This window comes from Halichoeres trimaculatus, unplaced genomic scaffold (genome assembly GCF_033239565.1).
Source record: "Halichoeres trimaculatus isolate MK-OKI-2021-1 unplaced genomic scaffold, fHalTri1.1 fHalTri1_scaffold_24, whole genome shotgun sequence".
Classification (NCBI taxonomy): Eukaryota; Metazoa; Chordata; class Actinopteri; order Labriformes; family Labridae; genus Halichoeres; species Halichoeres trimaculatus.
In genome coordinates, this window is record NW_027437202.1 from 3,152,184 (window position 1) to 3,176,384 (window position 24,201).

Here is a 24,201-nt window from a genome sequence, read left to right on the forward strand (position 1 = left end):
ACCATGAAGTCAAAGGTAAACAGTTTAAGTTGTGAAAGTCTGCGTCCTTCAGGGTAAAGGTGATGTCACGATGACGTGTGACTGACTCGCTGTGCCACGTCCTCTGACTGAAGCACCATGGGATATCCAGGCCTGAGGCCGCTCAGCAGGGCGGCTTACTGACTCACATGCTCACCCTTTTCTCCAAATCACATGTCTGATCTGCTGGGGCCAGTTTCCCCCACATGAATGGGATATTGTCAGAGGGGGCACTGTGTCTTCTTCTTTGGTATTTCTTCCAACAAGAGCTGTAGGGAACGCTTTCTTCTTTCATATCAGGACGATTAAAGGTTAATGAGAGCAAAGACTGACACTGTGGTGGTTTGGATTCTTCCTCTGAGGGGGAACATTTTGAAAGCAGTTAATGCAGCTCAGGAGGAGTGGATGAAGTGGACGATAGAGGAAATGATTCAGCAGGAAGAGAGTGACGAAGGCTACTTCTTGAAAACTTGTTTCAACCGTAAGGGTCCGTGACTCAGCCTTTGCATCTTTGAGGCCCAAATCTGAATGATTGTTCAGCTCCTCTGATCTGGATCTAGAGGCAGATCCATCCACTGTGATACCACTGCTGCCCACATCCCCTACAGGTCACAAAGGTCATGGCGTCCTCATCAGGACCGCTGCTCCTCACCCAGGCAGGCAGAAACAACGCCCCTCTTGGCATCTGTGTCACGCTGCAGTCTGACACCCCGCACCTTTTACACCTGATCTTATGCGTCTTAGTCCCTTCCACTCCTTGAGGAAGCTGCCTCTCACTCACACCTTGTGACGAATACTCCTCCCTCAGCTGCTGCAGCTCCTTGCTCGCCATCTCCTCCACGGACATCCGGGCGAAGGCCTCAGGTGATAGCGAGCCCTTCAGGAGTCCTTGCTGTAAATGACTGCTTTTGGGGTTCCTCAAATTTGCCACCTTGCTTCGAATGCAGGCTTTGTACTTGGCGGTGTTGGATTTGTAGAGCTCATGGACGTGTTTCTCGATGTTTTCAGCAACTTTTAGTCGATCGGGATGCTCTGAGGGGAGGGCGGCAGAAAGCAACTGGACACATTTAGATCTCACAGACGAAGGAAAGGATGATGTTGATGGCTCTTCCTCTTCTGTGGACTTCACAGCTTTTCTGTCCTCCCCATACTGCTTCTTCCACTTCGCCAACAAAGCCTTCACCGTCTTCTTCAAGCTGCTGTCGGGGCAGGTTTTCAGGAGGGTGTAGAGGACTTTGACGATGTCTGTCGTCTCCAGCTGCTCGGCGGTGATGTGAGCCTCGTGGAGGTCATGGAGGAGGGTGAGGAGGTCCTCAAAGTGTCTGTCTTTGAGAGACTTCTCAATGTGGAGGGCAGTGTGGACAATTTCTTTTGTATCCATGGCTGTGGAGAAAAAGACAATAAGATGCAGATGTAATTCAACTTTTCTGGATGTACAGTGTAAAAAAAATGCTCAAATAAATTCATGAAAGTGTTCTTTTTGGTTTGTTTTCATCAGTTTACCTGTAATCCGTCATCTAATGCAGCTTGAAAACGTCCACATGGGAGCTGCCATCTTGGATCTGCATTGTAAACATGCAGTTGCAGGATCCTGCCACACGATGGTGCTGTCGTCTCATCCTCACAAATCTAACAAGGCTGTTTCTATTAAAGGAAGTGAATCATTGATAAAAACATACTAACATGTGTCTTGTTTTGTTGAAGAGAGAAAGCTAATGTCTTCCTGGATCCTTTAATCGTCTTCGCAGTGTTTACGACATTAAATAAAAAAAGCCCACAGCAATTTGTAGTGAGGATTAGCTCTTTCTTTAAGGATTTACTCCAGGTGTGTGCATTATTCCTTCCTGCAGAAGCCTAGTCCCAATTCTGTTTGTTTTTCAGTGCAAACAAAGCTGGATTAACACCCGTGTCAGACACGGGAAGATCTGAGGGCGTAGTCCACAATCCGAGGGATTAAAGCGGTCGATAAATGGATGATTTCAGAAAGGATCATGGATTAATCTTCATGATTATAACAGTGCTTTACCTTTTTTTTTTTTAAAGGAATGACTGTGAGGCTACAGAAGGATTTGGGTGTTTAGATTTGACAAGCAGGAGCAGGTAGAGGAATCCAGAGGTGAAGGTATGTCCTGACAGGACGAGGCAGGCCTTTTTTTGGGCTGTTGCGTAATCAACGATAAGTGAGTGTTTGGGATAATTCAGGGTTGTGGAGTGACTAGAAAAGTTCCTGCAGGGTGATAGTTTCGATTTCTTCTGCATCAAATAGCAGCCCCATAATTCAAAGCACCCCTCTTTAAAGTGATTACGTAACCCAAGGTATGACATCACCCCTTTAATCTTATATTAAAGATTTGCTTTCAGCTGTAGTTGGAAGTCCTGAGGCATACATAATCGCCCCTGGCTTTCAAGTCTTCACCCAGCAGCTCTTAAAACCTCCAAATGGAGTTTCCAGGAGGCTTTTAGTAGCGTTAATGTTTAACTTTTAGCTTTAGGAGTTTCCTCTGAGCGCTGGATGTTTAAGTGTGTGTCACTTCTGTGGATGTGTGCAAAAATGGGTGGGGCCCAGTTTGGTTTTCAGTGAACACATGCAAAAAAAAAAAAACACACACACACAGAGGATCCACACTTGATTCTTCCACCTCAGCTTCTCCGTCACAAAACACACACACACACACACCAGCTAACCCCGCTTTAAGATCATTTCTCTCTTTCACGGCCTGTTTGCACTTCTCCTTATCTGTGGGAATGGAATTTTACCAGCACATCAGAGCTGTCCCCACCATCCACCAAGAGGTGGCGCTCCCTGCACTGTGCTGAATCCTGAATGAGGAAGTGGAGTCCTGCTGTATCACATCCTGCTTTTGTTGTCTCCGCCTCTTTGTGCGGACCACGCCACACTTGATGGCGTGCACGTCTGACCACACACTCATGCGCGCGCACACTCAACCCCGCCCTGAGCTTGAGAAATCCTGAAGAGGGAGGGAAAGGGGGGGGGCAGGCTCTTGTTAAAGTGATCAGTTTCTTCATGGGCAGACATTTATGACAACATGGTAAGCCCCCACCGCCACCTGAAAACACCCCCAACATACCGATCAGTGTGTGTTATGATGTGTGTGTGTGTGTGTGTGTGTGTGCTCACAGCAGCACAAAGGAACAAAAGGTGCTCAGAAGAATCATGAAACCATCAGATTTTTCAGATTCATCCTCAGATTAGGAAAATCTTTGTGTGTCAGCCTTGATCTGTCAACGTGGACTTCCTGCACAGACACACAAGTGTGAGACTTCCAAGGGAGGGAATCAACCTATATTCTGCATTTGTGCCTAATTCTCTTGACAGGGTGTGCGTGTGTGTGTGTCTGGGGGTTGCTCTGCCGCTCCCTACCCATCACACCCACCCATCATGACCTTGAGGTTTATCACAGATGACTGGATTGGACGTTTTTCTTTGTCTGCTCTCTGTTTTGACTGACACCCTCAAAGGTCTTCTGTAGTTTCTATTCACAAGCGTCCCACCCAGACAAAGTGTCACAGTGTTTAGCTTGTATTTATTAACAGTCCTGCTCCACCGCAGGGCAGGAAATGACTTCTCAGATATGCGACCACAAAAGCAAGCGTCCAAAACATTGTTCTTCAGTAACACAACTCTTGTTAGAGACAGAAATAATCAGGAAGTGGTGAAAAGAGTGAGTCACTAAAACAGACGACTAACTTAAAGCAAGAAATGTAGTTTTTCAACACTTCGATTGATGTGACGCAACATTTCCTTTGAGGAAGTTGCATCCAACAGTTTTGATACAACTTCATTAAACTCTGTTGACATCGTTTGGTGAAAGCACTGACCTGAAACGCTAAAATTAAACCCCCCAACATTGATTTTCATACACACACACACTCGCTGCTTCACACGTGTATCCACATTGATCCCCCCACTTTTTTTCCCATGGACCTCCTCTGGACACAAGCTGGGCCAACAACAGCAGCCTCCCATGTTGCTCACAGTTGTTCAGCATCGGCTGTGCTGAAGGGAAGTTGTAACGCGATCGCAGCACAGAGGGGTAATCTGTGCACAGGTGTGTGTGACTCACAGTCTACTGTTCATACAGGAAGCAGAGCAGAGGGTCATGTGGTGGAAATATTAAACATAAATGTGGTTTTTTAGTAAAAGGCCATCAAATAGTCCCTCCTGTCTCACAGAGCTGTAAACCACAGACACAGTTAAAGATCAACCTGTGCTGCAAAGTTCAAACAAGTATGATCAAGTACAAGGAGATAAGAACTGAATGTGCTTTTGTCTGGAGGGGCGGCGCCCTGTGTGTAAAACAGGGATGGTAACAAAAAACTTCTGCAATCTGGTTTAGGGAGAATCATATCTGGTCCAGATAAGATAGGCTGCTTCAACTTAAGGCTTTAACGTACAGCATTTTCAAATATAGGAACTGAAACTCTCAGTGGAATGCACAGAGGCCAAGTGCTGAAGAACACACATTTAAGTGCCCTGTTAGGAGTCAAAACACACATATGTGTCCTCTTGGGAGCCAAAATGCAAGCTAGATTGCACACTGGGAGCCAAAATGCTCTCCAAAGTGCCCTTAGGGATGTCAAATTGCACACTTAAATGCCCTCTTAGGTGGCAAAATGCGCTCAAAAGTATCCTCTTGGGAGCCAAAATGTAGGCTTGATTGCCTTATTGGGAGCCAAAATCTGCTCTGAAGTGCCCTTTGGGAGCCAAATTGCACACTCAGTTGCCCTCTTGGGAAGCAAAATACTAAGGTGACCTATTGGGGGCCAAAATGCACTCTAGATTGCCTCACTGGGAGCCAAAATGCACTCAGTGGTTCCCTTTTCAAAACCAAAATGCACCCTAGTTCCCTCTTGGGAACCAAAAATGCGCTTTACAGTGCCCTATTAGGAGTCAAAACCCATGCTAGATTGCCTTATTGGGAGCCAAAATGCGCTCAATGGTTTCCAGTTGGAAACCAAAATGCACTCTACAGTGCACTATTAGGAGCCAAAACCCAATCTAGATTGCCATATTGGGAGCCAAAATGAGCTCTAAAGTGTCCTATTAGGGGCCCAAACCCATGCTAGATTGCCTAATTGGGAGCCCAAATGTCCTCAAAAGTGCCCCATGGGGGTTAAATTGTTTTAATTGGTTTTATTGGGAGGCAAAACTTACTTAGGTGCCTTCTGGGGAACCAAAATGACTCTTAAGTGCCTTTTGGAAGCTACATTACACTCTTACGTGTCCATTGGGAGCTAAAATGCACTTTCAATTGCCCTCTTGGGAGGCAAAGTGTACCTAGGTGCTCTATTGGAGCTAGTGGATGCTGAATTGCTGCACTGGGAGTCAAAATGCCTTATATGGTTCCCTTTGCACTCTTAAGTATACTTGAGTAGCCAAATTGTGCACTCAATTGCTTTCTTGGGAGAAAATGAAATGCGCTCTACAGTGCCCTATTGGGAGCCAAAATGCATGCAAGATTGCATTAGTGCTCAAAAGTTTGAGAGTCAAATTGTGCTCTCAGTTACTTTCTTGAGAAGCAAAACTTACTGGGGTAAACTCTTGGGAGCCAAAATGTGATCTTTAGTGCTCTTTTGGGAGCCAAAATGGCTCTGAAGTGTCCCTTAGGAGCTAACTTACACTCTTGAGTGCCAAAATGTGCCCCTTTTGCCCCCATTAGAGACAAAAATTGCCTCTAAACTAAGTGGTTAGACTGTACTACATGTGCCTTTTTGTTCTTGTGGGCCCTGCCCTTCAATAAGTCTGTGCACGCCCCTGAAACCTCTTGTGCAAGAAGCCAGAGAGGACAGAAGCAGCATGTACTGTCCTTTTACATATTCAGCCCCCTTCTCACCCCCCTGCTCTGGTAATTTCCGTTGGGTGATTGAGTCTGAATTCCAGATATCCCACAGTTAAGATTCAGGAGCACTTCTTAACCCCTTACACCTCCACCTCCACCTCCAGTCCACCCTCCTCTCCTCCTCTGACTACCTGCCTGCGATGCTGCACGAAGAGAGAAAGGTAGAGAATGTGAGAAAAGGTGTGGGACGAGCTGTGGAAACGCACATTTAGTGTATGCATGTGTTCCCTAACACGCTCACACACTCCCACAAATTCCTGCTCGGTCATGTGGCAAAGATATTAACAGCCAAGTGAGAGCAAGAGTCACACCTCTTTCTCTACCGCTCTTTAAGTAATCAATAACACACACACACACACACACGATGTTTGGTTTGGACTGTGAGATGAGCAAAGCTGTGAAAAAAAGAGTGCAGCGACACCCACGGTTGTTTGGTCTGATCAGAAATACAAACAGGAAGTGTGCACATTCCCTTTAGAGAGCTGAGAGCTGCAGTCATTTCTTCGTCCTGCTGCGGCCTAACTCCTGGAAAATCTGCATCATTTAGATCAATTCCACAAAAGGATGAAAGGCCGCTGTGAAGGAGTGCAGCAAACCTCTTCAAACACACTCACGCAGCCTTAACTCAGCACTTGTTTACATCTGGACATCACACACACATCTGAAGATGGCAGGTCATGCTCTTTTCATTCCCCCTCAGCTTTGAACTGAAGGCCTTTGTTGCTCAGTTGAGCTGAGGTAAACCACAACGCCGCGTCTCACTTCCTCGCTTTGAGTCGCCATGTCGCACTTCTCTCATTCAAAAAGAGGAACTGAGCACGACTTCTCCCTGCGAGCTCAAACGAACACACACTGACGCTTTGACCTTTTCCAGAGCCAACGCTGACATCAGCTGCGAAACATTCGTGAATTACCATTCAAGGCCAAACCAAAATAAGTGCAAAGACTTCTGGGTTGATTGTGCGTTCTTTGATAACCGATGGTCAGCGAAGTGGAGCAGCTGTGGAGGGAACCGGGAAATGTTTTCTCCACGCGGTGCAAAGGTTCACAAACTCACCCTGGCTGCCTCGATGAGGTTACATAACGAGAACATGTGAAGGGAAAAAAGGGCAGAGAAATGAGTAGATAGAGGAGAGAAAGGAGAACAGGGGGAGGAGGGGGGACAGATGATGTCATACACTTCATAGTACGAGAGGGGGATCAAACCAGCAGGGTAAACACACACTTCGTCTCATTCTTTCTCTCTTATCCAGAGTGAGATGCCGAACTGCTGAATGCAGACCTCGGGTTTCAGCAGATGTGGCGAAGCGGCCTTATTTGGCATCTCAGGAAAGAAAAGGGAAGGAAGGAGGCGGCCAAAATTCCACATCAGGTTTTTATCAAACCGTGAGTGATGTGGAGTCAGCAGGAGCAGGCTTTAAAGTCAGTAACAATATCTGGAGGAGATCAAATCAAGGGGCCTGCGCGGAGACGTTCCTCACTTTGAGGTGAGCTGAGGTTTTTGTCACATGAGCTGTCACCTGTGTGTGAAAGAAAACACATCAAGCGTCCTCCATGGAGGTCCCTTTGTGCAGCCGCAGAGCACAAACAGTTCATTTTGTCGCATAAAGACACATTCAGCCGCTCACATCTGACAAAACAACCAACAGGAAGCCCAACAGACACCCCCTTGTCTGCTCCACTCTGCGCCGTTTTTCAGAAATAGCCGCCCCCGCTGTTATCAAGCCAGGGTCACACTTCCTGTCTTTTTGGCTTCTGCAAAGAATTCTGGGTAGAATTCAGAAGCCCTGCCTACTTCTGTATGCCACTTCCTCCTTTAACGGTGGGGAGGTAAATGCAGAAGTGGAGATGGTTTGGGTCGGAGAAAGGTCGGATTCAGTTCTCTTTCTGAGCGTCTTCCTCTTTGGCATCAGCATGCAAAAATAAAGGGCTGTTACGCTCTTTTATAGTGCGGTTGATTTAAAGATGCTGGGCAAGTCTACATATGACAGATTCTGGGTCTTGTGCTGCAAATGCAACAGAGCATCTGCAGCATCTTCGACAACTTCACATGAAAAACCTTCTTCTACAGGAGTTCCTCATGACCTCGAATGACCAGAAAACGCACCACAAGTGGGAAACAGCCACCGTGCAGTATAATATTACACCGCCTCGGTTATACAGTAGCTTCTCTGTGTTTGTGTTTGTCCCTTAAGCTATCCTGCAAAACACAGCAGCATGAGCGCTCCTGCTTGTTGCTGCGCCTACACGATGACAACAAACAAGGTGACACATAACTGTGAAAGCTGCTCTCATTTGGAGGAGGCTTTCTCGGTTTTCTCCTGCAGCTTTCAGGACACGTTAGAAGAAGAAGAAGGGGAGAGGAAATGTCTGCTTTGAGGGTCTAGCTTCCTAAAAATGTAAATTCAGCCGCCTGCTGTGTGAGTTTGCTTAATCACAGCACCATCACCTCCCACATTCCTGGAACAATGACGGCTCTCTGGACCAGGAACTGCAGCTCTCCAGCTCCAGTGATGGAGGAGAAAAACACCCTCTTGATGGTAACATATTGTCCTTGTATTGGGAAGGTTATCCGACTGGTTTCAGAGTAACAGAGGAAGGGACGGCCCACATTCCTGCTGAGTGACCTCATGCTTTGGGACCACTCTACCTGCTCTGAAAACAGCAATCTGACCACATGTGGGACATATTTTCCAGCTGATGAGCATCTTATCTCAACTTAAACTCATGTAAAAATGTGCACAAGAAAAATTAAAAGCACAGGAATGCAGAAGCGTTCACTTAAAGTAGACTTTGCTGCTATCGCTCTGTCGATTAGGACAGATAAGCAGCAACGTCGAGAAATTCCTGCACAGAATTCAGGAACATTTGTGTCCAAATAAGGCAGCACTCTGCACTTGGCATCAGGCAAAGAAAAAAAAAAGGGAGTAAGAGTGACAGACTTGAGCACAAGTTTTCAACAAACATCTTTCAGTGCACCTGCTTTCATGGCCTGACCTGGAGGTCTCATCCATATTCATCACGTTGCTCTAACTTTACCTGCCACTGTCAATTCATCACCCAGCGAGGTCTGCACACACAAAGAAGCTAACAACAAAGCGCGCTAATGAGCAGGAATGCCCACAGATCAGTGAAACAGCACGACAGCTGTCCCAGCAGGGGGGGCTTCTTATTGGACGGCTAACGGTGCCTCCACATCAGACAATGGTACGCCTGGCTTTTCCCGCCACGGTGGTGTTAATACTGTACAGGGAGCAGCAGAAAGAGGACAACGAGGAAGGGAAGGGAGGGGAGGGGTGGGCCGTCTTTTCCCTTGATTAAAATGTTTCAACGAGCTTTAAAGATAGAATATGAAAAATGCATGAAGGGACGGTTAGGGAAGATTATCAGAGGAAGGCAGGAGGAGAGTTCGCTCCCTATCGGAGAGATAAAGGGAAGCACATGCGGTCATAAAAAGCTACTTCCTGTTTGAAATGTTTCCAAAAGCTGGTTTGAAGTTTGGAGTTGTTTTTCAATCACATTCTGCACAAACTGTGCGAAAAATAACTTGAACGAAGTTACATTTTGTACTGTTTGATGCACAGCCTTTAAAAAGAAAAATCTGAGCAAAATGTTGATTCAACGTCATTTCCTGTCAGGTGTTCAGTCCGTCATGACCTCCTGATAGCTAAGGCTAAACAGCTTTCTCTCTTTGAATGTGGTCAAACGTGGATTTCTTCAAAGATCCTGAGGTTTAGGGAACAAAAAAGTTAAAAGGTAGACTGGAGGATCTGATTGGCTGCCCATTGAGACACAGGACAATCCTCCACCCAAACGAAGGCCTTTAACCATCAGACGCCATCTGAGAGAGATCTCCCTCAACGCCACAAACTTGCTGTTTGGACTTTTTCAGAAAGTGGCAAACACTGGACACTGGAAGGTGAAGAAAGTTTGATTCTCAGGCCCCGTTTACACGACAAGGTTTCATCCGAAAACGCTTAAGCAGAGTGGGACTGCCAGGCCTGTAGGTGGCGCTATAACTGTCTTGTCCATCAGCAGCTTTTGGGAGATCTGCAACGAAGTAGAGTTGGGCCGATCATCTGGTGTACTGGGGAATACGAAGTTCAAAAGTGGAGCAACTGATGCACTTTTTGTTGAGACAGTCAGCAGATTGAGCAGAACAAGAGAAAGACAGTAGATCGTGATGATCGTAACAACGGTACTGTTGTCCTGTTGGATGCACTAGCGCGAAGTGGAGTGTGACGTCAGCGTTTACACTGAAAACGCCGACTTACTGTTTACACGGCAATGGTGTCGGCAGCGTTTCTGAAAAATCCCACTCTGAAGGCCATTTTCAAAAGTTTGCGTTTTAGGTCGACTGAAAAGTCATTTCCATGTAAAGGCGAAGCTGAGAAACGGAGAAGAAACTGAACCTTGACGTCCTCATGGCTTCAACGTTACTGACATAACGAGGTGATCCAACTGGAGGTGTTTTCATGGCAGCACAGTGGAGGGGGCGCCATCATGATCCTTCAATGGACCAATGGAGCTTCAGGTTGGTCAGGGGTGTCAAACGGCGGCTCCTTCATGACTGAGGACCCTGGTCTGTGTGGGAACGACTGGGTTTCTGGACTTCTTCCAGAGGAATCAGCTCAGTCTTTGGACCATCCTGATGTTCCCCTGATCTAAATCACTCTAAGAACATTTGGGGATGGATGGAGAGGGACATCAGTTCCAGACAGTGGATCATCTGTAGCTCCTCATCAATGAGTCTTTTTATTCCTATTTAAGGGTTTTCAGCTTTTTTTAAGCTGTGGTCTTGATCTTTTGATCAGCTGATGAACAGACTATTCCACATTAATTGTTTCCAGTTTGCATCTCTTTTGATCAGGTGTGTCTAAACTTGCCACAGTCGTTACATAATCGCGCAAAAGTGCGTCATCGATGCTTTCTGGCACTTCACAAACGCTGATCCGGTGGTGCTGCTACAAAAACCGACATAATGACACAGGAGTGTGATACAGCTGGGACGATGATGAAGGCAAATAGCTTTAACAGGTAGGGGAATAAGCCAGAGTCTTTGTGCTAATAGTGTGTGAAGATGTCCGAAGAGTGGTCACTGATTCGTCCCACGACGTCCCGAACATCCAAACATGTAGGATGTGTGATGACATAAGTCATCCAAAGAATGCACAACGGGAGACTCTGAGAAGAGGAATGTTGGTAATTATAGCTGGTTTTAGAGAGTGTGTGTGTGTGTGTGTGTGTAAGGGCGCAGAAAGGCTCATGGAGAAAAGGGGGAGAAAATGTGACCAGGAGAGTCTGGATCTAGATTGTTCCAAGATAAAAAAACTGAGTGTATGAATACAATATGTACAAATGTGTGTGTCGGAGTGTGTGTGTGCTTCCATAATTTGTCTGCCTTCAATGTGCAGCTAGATGGATGCAGGGATTACATAAGAAGAGGTCTGATTGGCTGCTTCAAAGCATGACAACTAGGCTGCTCTGCACACACTCATCCAAGTGGATTATGGGTAATATCGGGAAGTTGCACAAAAGGCAGACTGCCAATCTGTTCGACTGTTTTCTCTCTGCACTCTGTTGATATTAAAGCTCATATTAAACCAGAGGGAGGAGGAAAAACAGGACATCACTCCTTAGTGGGACGGGGATTTCAAAATAAAAGCCTTAAGATGGAGTTAACGCAGAAAAGGCCAGAAAAGACCTCACCTGGAGTCAGGGTCGCACATTCTTCACATTACTGTCGCTTCCTGACTTGTCAGGACCAGAGGACTTAAGATAACTCTTGCCTGTGCACGCTTGTCCTCTATTTCACTCTGAAAACACTACACACACACTGGGCTGAGGAAAACAAGCAGGGACTGAGTCCAAACACTCTCCCCTTGGGTCTCGAGCAAATCAGCGGATCAGCTAGTTTGAGCCTCAGCCATGCATTTCTCGCGCCATCTGCTCGCTTCTGGCCCCGCCGAACATTTCCATGACAACTCCGTGTTGATAAATGGAGAGGAGTCTTATTTAAGTCTGCAATCTGTTCACGGGGTGCAGTTAAACCTGCGCTGCTTTCTTTGTGTGTGTGTGTGTGTGTGTGTGTGTTTATTGAAACGACTGCCAGTGGCCACTGATATGAGCTGTAATCCTGGATCAGCATTTTCATAACACACACACATATTTCATCATATTCTTAAAGTTATATCTCCCAGGAATGAAAAACAACTCGTCCTCTTGGATTTACAGAAGTTATATCGAAGGATTTTCTCTGATTTTAAAAGAGTGAAACTTAAAGACATGTTCTCACAGTATCTTTTAGCGTTCAGGGGAAGTTTTCAAACTGGTTTTAGAACGCACCGCAGGCGCAGCAAACAAAACTCAACATCCCCACTGCGACTCCAGTTCCCATGAAAACAGGTTGCTTTCTGTGTCTGCAGGGAGATCCTCTTTCCTTTGACCTTTTCTTTCCACTTATAATCACGAGTTTTCTGTTCCTCAGGGCTGCCTTCTCTCCCACTCCTGAACAGCTTCTTTATTTACAAATTGAGGCCTTCAGCCGGGTTTACTCCTGCTGGATGAGATGTTCTACAAGTGTCACAACAAAAGAGTTTACAGGGTGTTAAATCTCCATCACAATGCAGCATGTACTCTACCTCCTCTTGGAGTGTATGTGGCTGGTTTTACATTGTGCTGACAATTACAAGCTGTGTATCAGAGCAGCAGCAGGGTGACGTTTAGGGCCTGAATACAGTAACTCTGAAAATAAACTGCTCGTAAACTTCTCCATTTGACTTTCAGAACACCGAACTGAAAGATCTGACAAACAAAGAGGAAGGAGAGGAAGAAGCTATTCAAGTTCAGACTTTTTTTTACTTTATAAACTTTAAGACTTGTAGCCGTCTGATATCAGCTCACAGAAACACAGTGGACATAACTCTTGCAGTCTTTTGCAAAATGTATTGGCTCTCTTACTAAATTTATTAAGTCCCAGTGCTTTTTTGGAACCAAAAAGTGCCCTCTTAGAAGCCGAAACAAGCTAAAGTGCCCTCTTGGGAGCATAAACATGCTAAAGTGACCTGCTAAGAGCAGAAATATGCTGAAGGGCCCTCTTAGGTAGCAAAATGTGCGCTAAAGTGCCCCCTTGGAAACTAAGACATGGTAAAGTGACTTCTAAGGACCCATAATGTGCACTAAAGTGACCCCCTTGGAGCCAGAATGTGTGCTAATGTGCCCACTTGGAAATTAAAACATGCTGAAGTTACTTCTTGGCACCCTAAATGTGTTAAACTGCCCTCTTGGGAGCAGAAAAATGCTAAAGTGCCTTCTTGGGACCCCAAATGTGCACTAAAGTGCCCCTTTGGAAACTAAATTCTTAGTTAAGTGGCTCCATGGGAACCCAAATGTGCACTAGAGTGCTCCCTTGGGAACCAGAACGTACGCTAATGTGCCCTCTTGGGAACTAAAACAAGCTGAAGTGACTTTTTGGGACCCTCATTGTGTAAAACTCCCTTCCAAGGAGCAGAAACGTGCAAAAATGCCTTCTTGTGACCCCAAATGTGCACTAAATTGACACTTTGAGAGCCAGAAGGTACCCTAATGTGCCCTCTTGAAAACTAAAACAAGGAAAAGCAACTTCTTGGGACCCCAAATGTGCATTAAAGTGCCCCCTTGAAAAGTAAAACAAGCCAAAGTGACTTCTTGGGACCCCAAATGTGCACAAAAGTGACTCCTTGGTAGCCAGAACGTACACTAAATTCCCCTTTTGGAAACTAAAACAAGCTTAAGTGACTTCTTGGGACCCCAAATGTGCACTAAAGTGCCCCCTTGAAAACTGAAACATGCCAAAGTGACTTCATGGGACCCAAAATGTGTGATAAAGTGCCCTCTTTGGAATCAGACTTTGGGCTACATTGACCTCTTAGGAACCATAATTTGTGTTCAAGTGACCTCTTGGAAGCCAAAATGAGCTAAAGTGACCTTTTGGGAGTACAAATATGCTGAAGTGCCTTTTGGGGACCCAAAATGTGCACTGAGGTGCCCTTTTGGGAACCAAATGGTGTGCTAAGGTCCCCTCTTAAAGTCTGAAAAGTGTGCTTAAGTTCCTTCCTGGTTAGCAAAACGTGTGCTGAGGTACCCTTGAAAACAAACAGAACTTGGTGCTCTCTTCGGCTGCAAGAATTTCTTCAATGTGCGTTTTTATTCTTTAAATAGTCTTTGCGCTCCACTGGTGTCATATTAACATTTGAAATGTAGGTAAGTTCTGTCAACTCCAGCAGGATGGAGAGGTTGGCTTGTGTGTCCTCAGGGTGCAGAAAACTCCATCTCTGAGACTGTCTGTCTCTGTCTGTCATGGGTTATATAAGATCCAGCCTGAGGACACACACACACACACACACACACACACACACACACACACTCATCTCCGCTGCATGAGCCTGACAGGACCTGCCCGTCTATCTGAAGAATCTGGCAACACTCTGCTGTCCGCTCAGCATCTTGTCGGGGTGGATTAGTGTGTTTGGAGAGTTTGTGTTGTCCTTGACAGCCTTCGAGTTGGCGAGGGACGTCAACGCTAATTACAACACAAGCATGATTCGCTTCATTTCAGAGCGAGCGCGCTCCTGGTATCACGTGATGAGAGGGTTTTTCATCAGTGTACTCTGCCAGTGAGTCATAAAAACATTTTGCTCCCTGGCTGAAATCTTCTTAGCCATAAAAGCCTCCTAAGCTTTCTCCTCGCAGCGACATGCATCAACATGTCCCCTCTGTTGTAAGTAATGAGAAAAGTAAGCCGCTGCGGCGCAGGACGCTTCCCAACATGCATCTTTACTCTCGCTGGGAGCACCAGTTGTCCTATTTATCGGTCCTGTAGTCTGACTGAAGGATTTCACCCCTTCTGTGGCTTCTTGCTCCTGGTGATGTGACATGGATGTGCAAAATCCATTAAGCAGTGCTGTTCCCATCAGCGTGCAAATTGATCAGCTTCTAACGTCTGCTGGGTGGAGGAATGTAAGACGCTGGCAGACCTTACATTAGCCTATTGTTTCCACATCAGATGCTGATAGAGGCCGCATTGTGGGGAGACTTGTGGTTTGACTTGACTGCTATCTAATCTCATCACCCGGGTAGCTCGCTGGAATGTAAACGCCGTGTTCAGATGGTTGTATGTGCGCTCAAACCAGCTGTTTTACCTTCAGACTCCAGCTTCAGGCTGTTTAAAAAAGCTACAGGAACGATGTCAACACACTTAGCGAGCTGTTTATCACTGTTTCGAAAGACAAACACTCTCAGCTTCAAAGGCAGGGAACTCTCTGGATCCACTTCGTCATTGTTTCCAAGCTTTAATAGAAACACTTTGTTTGGATGGAGTGTAGACTGCGACTGTTTAGGAGACTTTCTTCTGATACATGTCTCAGGCCTTCTCATCAGTCCCGATCAAAGTGGAACAAACCCTGAGTTTAAAGCAATAAGTGTTGTTTCAAGTGCTGGTGGGGCAATGGATAACAATCCACGCGAAATCCTGTTTGAGCAGCACAGTAGATCCTCAAGTTTGAGGGATTAGCAGACACCAAAACACTCCGCAGGTGTTCGTAACAGTGAGACTATCACAACACGTTAGAAGCCTCCCACTAACACGGAGTATCCCTGTATTACATCACACCGTGGAGTGAAAACAACGTATTCCTGGGCCTAAATTTGAGGGACGAGGAAGAAAATCTAAGAGGTGGAACTCAAACCCTCAAATCTTTGAGTTAAATGCAATAACAAAGCTTCTAGGTGTTTGTTTATGCACATTAAGTTTTGAAGGCATCCATCACAACGTTACAGAAGGACAAGAGGACCACACATCACAATCATCTGGATGAGTCCCTCCAGCTCCTCCAGCGAGGAGCACTCTTGTGTTTGGGAGGATTTGTTATGGAAAGAGAGCGGTCCAGGGTGGGCCTGTTTCTGGGAAGTAACCCTGCGCTGACCTCTGAGCAGCAGAGGGAGGAGAAAAGGAGGAGGAGGAGGATTCTCAGCTTCTTTCCTCCACGCCTTCTCTATGATTCTTGAGCTAATCTTATTACTTAATTTCAGTCAAACTCTTACAGAAGTAACTCCAAACCTTCCTGAAGTGACTCTATGCTCAGTGCATCTTCTGCAAAATCGCTGACATTCCCTCGTCTCCCACAGTATTTATTCCCGCCTACGACCATCGACGTCCGAACCACAGCGGAATGCTAATCTCTTGTGTAAGAGAAACCTCAGTTCACCTCGTGCCAAACCAAACATTTACATCTGTGTTCTCACTTCATGTTCAAAGTGGTCCATCACTTCTGGTGAAAACAGATTGTTGCACAATCAGATTGAAATGATGCACAATGGCGTGCCCTGACCTTTTGAAGGGGCACATACAGAGCTTTGTTGCCATTGAAGAGGGCACTAAATTCCACTTAAGCACTCATTCTGGCTCCAATGAGGGCACTTAACTTATTTTTTCTTTTGTTTATCTTTAGTGTGCATTTTAACTCCCAAGAGGCCACTTTAGTGCACATTTTGGCTCCCAGAGAGACACTTAGCACATGAGAGTTATCCTTTCAAGAGGCCAATTTAGTGCGCATTTTGGCTCCAAAAAGGACACTTTGGCCCATGGGAGTTATCCTTTCAAGAGGCCACTTTAGTGCGCATTTTGACTCCCAAGAGGCCACTTTAGTGCACATTTTGGCTCCAAGAAGACACTTTAGTGAGCATTTTGACTCCCAAGAGGACACCTCAGTGCACATTTTGGCTCCCAAGAGGACACTTTGGTACATGAGAGTTATCCTTTCAAGAGGCCACTTAAGTGCACATTTTGACTCCCAAGAGGTCACTTCAGTGCACATTTTGGCTCCAAGAAGACACTTTGGCACATGGGAGTTATCCTTCCAAGAGGTCACTTTAGTGCTTATTTTGGCTCCCAAAAGAACACTTTGGCCCATTAAAGTTATCCTTCCAAGAGGCCACTTTAGGGGGCATTTTGGCTCCCAAGAAGGAACTTAAGCACATTTTATTCCCAAGAGGCCACTTTAGCATATGTGATTTTGCCTCCCAAGAGGAAATTTTGAGCAAGTCCCCCCCCCCCCCCCCCCCCCCCCCCCCCCCCCCACACACACACACACACACACATTACTGCCTGAAGCATTAATAGGTGTTATAAAGAGAACGTTGTGATAACATTTTTTTCAATCAGTCTTAATTATCCTGTGTTCTGCCAATAACAAGGCCTGTTCACACCTGTTGTGACCAAATACCTCCTCATCACTAAATCATTCTTTTGGACAAGTCTTTGCCTCAGTTACAACAGGTTTGTTCAAAGATGTGGAGCTGAATCAAACAAAATAGAGATGAATGTTGCCAGTGTCGAAATGTTATAACAGGTTGAATTTCTGAATCTTCCACAACATCCTAAAAAGATCCCAATAAGCCTCTCTAATGAAGCAGTCACTGTAAACTCCCAACAAACAAGCACTGACGCCATCATTGTTGTCTTGCCCATCTTGGCGCCCTGCCTACGCCGGGGCGCGGGGACTTTTTTAGGGGGCAAAACAGGGGCACGGGGAACAATGAGGGGAGTGGGAGCTCGGCCCGCCGTGCCAGCTGCCAGAGCCGGTCATGTGCCAGCTCTGGAGACAAAGCGGGTGAGTCGGTGCTCATCTGGGCAGGGGTCCAGTCCAAGTTTGAGAATGTAGGCACACGTCTGACTAAAGCCTTTATGTAAGGAGGGGGCCTCAACGGACAAAAAGACACAGGGACCGGCTGTTTCTCTTTGCAAAGACGGAGGGGCGCTCCGGCATCTGGGATTCTATTCAGCCAGCAACGGCTCAAACCTCCGAGCGGGCCTTTCAGGGAGTCACGGCAGCTTTTCTGATTTACAGTAAAAGCAGCAGCATCCTCATTAGCCCTCCTTCTTCTTCTTTTTTTTTTTTTTTTTTTTAACCAGCTCTTTCCTGGTTCGCTTGTTTTCCTGGGAACAATCCACCTCCTATAAAACCTCCATAATTCATTAATCCCCACTTTGGAACAACACGGCTTCACCTTTGGTACCCAGATGAGGAAACTTGGCAGAAAGGAGGCACACTTACACCAAAAAAACAGGAAGAGCAATCAGCTCTTTGACTTCCTCGTGCAGCAGGAGGCGAGTCGCTGCAGTGGGTCATGTTTTGAGCTTCAAAGCTGCAAAACTCCTGAGTTAGAAAGCGAAAGAAACACGTACACACAAACATTTTTAATCCCCTGTGATAACTAGGCTAGATAACTCTCCCAGACTTGGACTTTTACAGCTCAGATTACACCGTTCACAAGAAGAAAATCAGGTTTTCTTATCTTTATGGATGGGTGTTGACCCAAATTGGCCTCATTGTCACTGAGTCACTGTCTAGGATGTTTTTCTGCCGTCTGTGCACCAGTGACAGGCGATTAACCCCTGTGACAGCTCCTGTGACACACAGAATGTAAGGCCGTGTACTATCAGTCTGTTTTAGTCGGTCACAGCTGACTTCCTTTAACTTCAACCTTCCCTCTTCTATCAGACGAAATGTATGAGCGGCCAGACTTCCTTTTTTTCTGAGGGCGCACAAAAAGCCTTTAGAGCAGAGAGCTGGAAAGGCATGCTGGGACATTTAAGAGCAGCAGTGACTCCAGATCAATTTATCAAACGAGGATGACGATGAAAAAAATTAAGAGCGGTTGACCCTTTATGGGAATTTGGATTCGCTTGCAGCTAAATATGCAGGGGTCAAAGGTCAGGCTGTGAGGTCCTGGAGATTTGAGTTGTGGAAAAAGACGTAACTCTCTGGTTTTAAAAAAATAGGCAGATAGATGTGATCAGCCTGTGTCTTGCTCGTTAAAACAAACAGATTCCTCCATCCTGCAGACTTGGCAGACAGGAAATGAGCCTCCAGATCGATGACATCATTACACTTCTCCGCGCACATTAAAGCTTTAATACATCTCAGGGTGAAGCCAAAGTTTTCCGCTAACGACGGCTGAATCTCGCTTTTAAAAAACCTCCTGGCGTCCATGAGAGAGGAGTGTGTTTTGGGTCTGTGGGCGCACATGCAGGTGTGTGTGTGAGTGTGTGAGGCGGGGGCTAAGTTGTAAAACCCCTGATGGGTTTTTAACAAAGCAGAAACACAGTCAGGGTGTTAGCTTTTTTTTCCTGCATGGTGGGCTGTGCATAATGTGTTCATCTCACATGTGCATCATTTCAGCTCATCTTTGAAGCCTGATGCGTGGAGATGTGGTGCTTTCACTTCAAACAGAAGCTTCTTTTAATTCAGTTTATTACCCAGAGGAACTTGAGATTCTCCTGCCTTATCCTGATGATGTTAAAGCTGGAAAGATAGTTTGATTCGCCGGGTTTGAATGTGATTATCTGTGGATTTCTTGTTTTCTTTCACCTGGTGGCAGGACTCCAGCTTCCTCTCCTGTTGTTGACACAGCTTTGCGCTGACCTCGACTCGGCGTGACTCACCGCCATGCCGCCGGGCGTTATCTCCACTGCACTGACCTCTGCAAAAGGAAATAAAAAATAAACACCATGTCAACACAACTCCAAGATATGGGGTTAAGTGGATTATAGGCGTGGGCTCAGTGCGAGATAAGAAACATCTCATGCATCTGTTTCGAAGACAACACAAGACTCATTTAGCTTCATTTCAGCATCTTAGATTCCACTGAGGTGTTGCACAATGAGGCCTTTAAGCAACATTGTTTGAGCAACATACAGCACATGATGTAACACCATGAGGGGCGAGCTCATCATTAACCTCCAGGACTCAAAACAACGATAATGAGCTTATAGATGACATTTTACTTGCTTCTGTTACCCATGTGTTTAATAAAACCTCCCCTCCAGGCCATGAGAGGAGAACAGAGAGCCAGTGTTGGGTAATTACAAGAGACACACAGAGGCTCAGATAGATTAAACCATCCACAGCACACACAGACGCACACACACATGCTGAGTAATGTTTGAGACGCGGCTCTAATCTGAAAGCAGCGTCTATTTAAATACAGCAGAAGACCTCGCCAGAAACGGGCACATCAGCAGGAAAAAAAAAGCTCCGGCAGCTCTCCAAAAGTGACTCATCAATCACCTCCAGCAGCACAAACACAGTGGGATGAAAAGGTGTCCTTGGGCTTTTCACCTGCCTGTGCAGAGCTGAAGCGTCGAGGAGGAGATAATAAATCTGTCTGATCTCCAGGTAGAGAAAGCTGTGTAGAATAAGGTATAGAAATCCATAATCCTTCCATTTATGTGCTTTACTTTGAGCTCTCTGTGCGAGGACTGTGCAGAAACCAGGTTGCTCTCTTGCTTATTAAAAACCCAGACAAAGGCCAAACATGACTAAGCGTATTATTAACATGAGGATAGTCATTAGGCAGCTCTCCTGTGGGACCACCCGAGTAATTAACACTCATGATAAACAATAATCCAGCCAGAAACTAAGGGGTGTGCACAGGGGGGGCATAGGGGGGTTGTCACCCTACCCTCGGTTGCCAAACTGGTGAAAAACATACACAAAAGTGCCCTCTTGGGAGTTCAAAACTGGCTCAAATGCTCTCTTGGGAGGCAAAAATGTGCCCTAAAATACCTTCAAAGCAGGTAGCAATGAGTGCAAAAGTGCCTTCTAAGCATGGAAAAAGGAGCACTAAAACACCCTTGTAGGAGGCAAAAATGGGCGCCAAAGTGCCCTCATGGAAGGCAAAAGGGTATGCTAACGTGGCTTCATAGCAGGCAAAAACTAATGCTAATGCATCCTCATAGCATGCAAATAAAAGCGCTAATGTGCCTTTATATGAGTCAACAATGAGTGATTAAGTGCTCTCATAGCAGGCAAAAACAAGCTCTAATGTGCCCTCATAGCAGGCAAAAACAAGCGCTAATGTGCCCTCATAGCAGGCAAAAACAAGCGCTAATGTGCTCTCATAGCAGGCAAAAACAAGCTCTAATGTGCCCTCATAGCAGGCAAAAACAAGCGCTAATGTGCCCTCATAGCAGGCAAAAACAGGCGCTAATGTGCTCTCATAGCAGGCAAAAACAAGCGCTTAAGTGCCCTCATAGCAGGCAAAAATTAGCGCTAATGTGCCCTTACATAAGGCAACAATGAGTGGTTAAGTGCCCTTATAGCAGAAAAAAACGAATGTTAATGCATCCTCATAAAAAAGCGCTAATGTGCCCTCATAGCGCCCTCAACAAGGGCTAATGTGCCCTCATAGCAGGCAAAAACAAGCGCTTATGTGCCCTCATAGCAGGCAAAAACAAGCGCTTATGTGCCCTCATAGCAGGCAAAAACAAGCGCTAATGTGCCCTCATAGCAGGCAAAAACAAGCGCTAATGTGCCCTCATAGCAGGCAAAAACAAGCGCTAATGTGACCTCATAGCAGGCAAAAAATTAGCGCTTATGTGCCCTTATATGAGGCAACAATGAGTGCTTAAGTGCCCCACAGCATGAAAAAACTAATGCTAATGCGTCCACATAGCATGCAAATGAAAACGCTAATGTGCCTTCACAGCAGGCAAAAATGAGCGCTTATATCTCCTCATACCAGGCAAAAATGAGCGCTTAAGTGCCCTTATAGCAGACAAAAACAAGTGCTTATGTGCCCTTAAAGTAGGCAAAAATGGGTTTTAGTGTCTTCATAGCAGGCAAAAGCAAACCCTTAAAGGGCTCATGGGACAATACACAAGCTTAGGTGCCTTTTAACGCTGGACATGAACAAGCGCAAGAGTGGCCTCTTAAGAGGCAGAAATTAGTGCTAAAGTGCCCTTTTTGGAAGCCAAATGTGCTCTAAAGTGTCCTCTTAGGGGGCAAAAACAAGTGCTGAAGTGCCTTAGGAGGGAAAAGAAGCCTCTTAAGTGTGCTAAGAAGGCAAAAACACATTGAAGTGCCTCCAGAAGGCAAAAATGTGTGCTAAATTGACCGTGGGAATCAAAAATGTCTATTTTGCTATGGCTTTATGGAAGTGTTCATTCTATAGCTAAGTATGATTTCCTCTTCAGTCTGAGGCCTCTCTATAGCATCATGGGTAAAGAGGAAGAGTGGATGCACACAGGGGCCCAGATGTGCGCCTGCAGCGAGGGCGGAGGCGTCTCGTCTGCAGCGAGGCAGCCGCAGCCTCTCCACTCCAGGGGAAATGTCACGGCTGTCGCTCTGTTTAACCCTCAGGAGAGCAGCGGCTGAGAGCTTCTCTGTGTTTACACCTCGTGGAAGGTGACTCCAACACTAGGACTACGTTGTGTTCTCTGCAGACACACGAGCACGCACAGCCCTCTGGGATGTTTTCAGCAGCTCTTCATCTCGTCACAGAGAGTCGATGTGACTCTTTGTGATGCTCTGCTGTCTATACAGCTGCATCGATTCTCTGCAATGCTTTGGCTAATGCTTCCACAAGCAATGGAGAACGCCAACACCATTTAGACGCCATTGATCGGGGACCATGTGGGGCCAGACTAATAGAGCACATCTAGGATAATCAACTCAACGTATAGACAGGCTTGCTGTAGCAGAGACAGTAATGTAGGTCTTCTTTATGCCCCACTGCCTCTGTAATCCGTGTGTTTATGCATCACTTTGATGGAGTAATTAACCACTTCTAAACAGACAGCGTGTTCTCCTGCTTGTCCGCTCTTCAGGATCATGGCTAATGCTTGTTTTCTTTCCTCTTTTGTGTCTTTGTTCTGAAAAGTGCTATAAAAAGTTATTTCCTGCTTCCCTCTAACCCCGGACGCAGAGCTGCACTTATCTGTAAACACATTGCACAAAGAGGACGTGACTGGAAAAAACACTGCAGAGCCAGTTTTTCTTTTCTTTTTTGCATAAAAAACAAAAAGTTCCATGCATGCACACAACTTGATGGAAAGTACACATTTGAATCCAGACCTTTTACACCAAAACATACCACGTTGACCTCTGACCTTTTGGGTATGAATGTTAAATCTATCTGAAGGATCTACATAAAAGATGTCTCAGTCATTCCTGACCTCCTACAGTGAATCTTTCTTTGTCTTTGTGAGTGCCAGATCAAGTTACCCTCTGAATCGGGGTGTACACACATGCTCCTCCAGGCCCATACCTCACGCCTTCGTCATCATCGCCATATGTCAATGAAGCAGCCATAGAGAGTATCAGATGACCTCTAGCACAGCTGTAGAGGAGCGACACATGTGACATATTTCAGCTCGCCTCAGCTTCCTTTGTGTGGTTTCTATTATTAAAGCTGGCAGCTGAGATAGCTAACGCTACATGAAGACACAACAATCAGCACATGTGATGACACTGACATGTTTTCCTTTCCTCAAACCCCCTCTCTGTTTGTCCTCCAGCAGCCACAGACGCAGCAGATCTCCCAGAGTGTGAAAGAGAACGGTCAGGTGTTAACGCGGCCACAGCAATGCCAAATGTAGCTCCTGGGCGGGTAGTTGCCATGGAAATCAGCAGCAGATCCTGTGTTTGTCTCTGCCGGCGAGTGGCAGAAAGATAATTGACTCGGGCACAGTCTCTGTGGCAAAGCAAGCAGTACCTGCACATCATATCTCACACGGATAACAAAGAGACACGGGGAGAATGAGCCGCCGCTGTTCATTTGTGTCGTCTGCAACAAAGAGGAGAGGAGTGAGGAGTCTGCAGACAGAGGGGAGGATGCTGTAACGTTTACAAGCTAACAAGGCAGTGGTGTGTACCAGGATGGGTCGGGCACCTCGTGGTCCAATTGTTGAAAAGTTAGCATTAAAGTGCCCTCCTGGAAGCCACAGTGCGCTTAAGTGCCCCCTTTGAAGCCAAATTGCGCAATAAGAAGTCTTCTTGGCAGCCACAATGTGCTAAAGTGCCCTCTTGGGAGCCAAAACAGTGCTAAAGTGGCCCCTCAAAAGCCAAAACCTGCGCTTTACTGTGCCCTTTTGGGATGCCAAACGTCCACCAAAGTGCACTTAAGTTCTTTCCTGGGAGCACTAACAAGGTTTAAGTGCCCTCTTGGGTACTAAATGCACACTTAGTGTGCACTTTGGAGTCACAATACACACTGAAGAGCCTTTGTAGAAGCCAAAACAGCTTCAAAGTGTTCTCTAAGGAGCGTATATTTGCAATTAACTTTCTTTTTGGGAGGCAATAGGTGCCCAAAAGTGCACTCTTGGGAGCCAAAACAGCACTAAAGTGCCATTTGGGAGCCAAAATAGTGCTAAAGTGACCCCTTGGAAGCCAAAGCATGCGCTTTACTGCCCTACATGGGAGCCAAAAATGGGCTGAGTGCACTTTTGGGAGCCAAAACAGTGCTAAGGGAAACCTTCGGGAGCCAAAATGAGCTCAATTGC

At 46.1% G+C, this 24,201-nt stretch overlaps 1 protein-coding gene across 2 annotated transcripts in view; it reads right to left on the reverse strand.

Annotated features, from left to right (window-relative positions):
- LOC141786089 (ras-related protein Rab-9A-like) overlaps positions 1-23,275 on the reverse strand; it is a 28,538-nt gene extending 5,263 nt beyond the window's left edge. Inside the window, exons 1-4 of one of the 2 annotated variants that reach the window (XR_012597622.1) lie at positions 23,176-23,275; positions 19,289-19,400; positions 1,522-1,662; positions 176-1,401 (exon numbers count right to left, since the gene is read on the reverse strand). The gene's annotated coding sequence lies outside the window, so the exon portion shown is untranslated. Of the gene's footprint in view, positions 1-2; positions 1,402-1,521; positions 1,663-19,288; positions 19,401-23,175 lie in introns of those variants that run through there. The other variant, XM_074664807.1, reaches the window with a different exon arrangement.
- Positions 23,276-24,201: the final 926 nt, after the last annotated feature.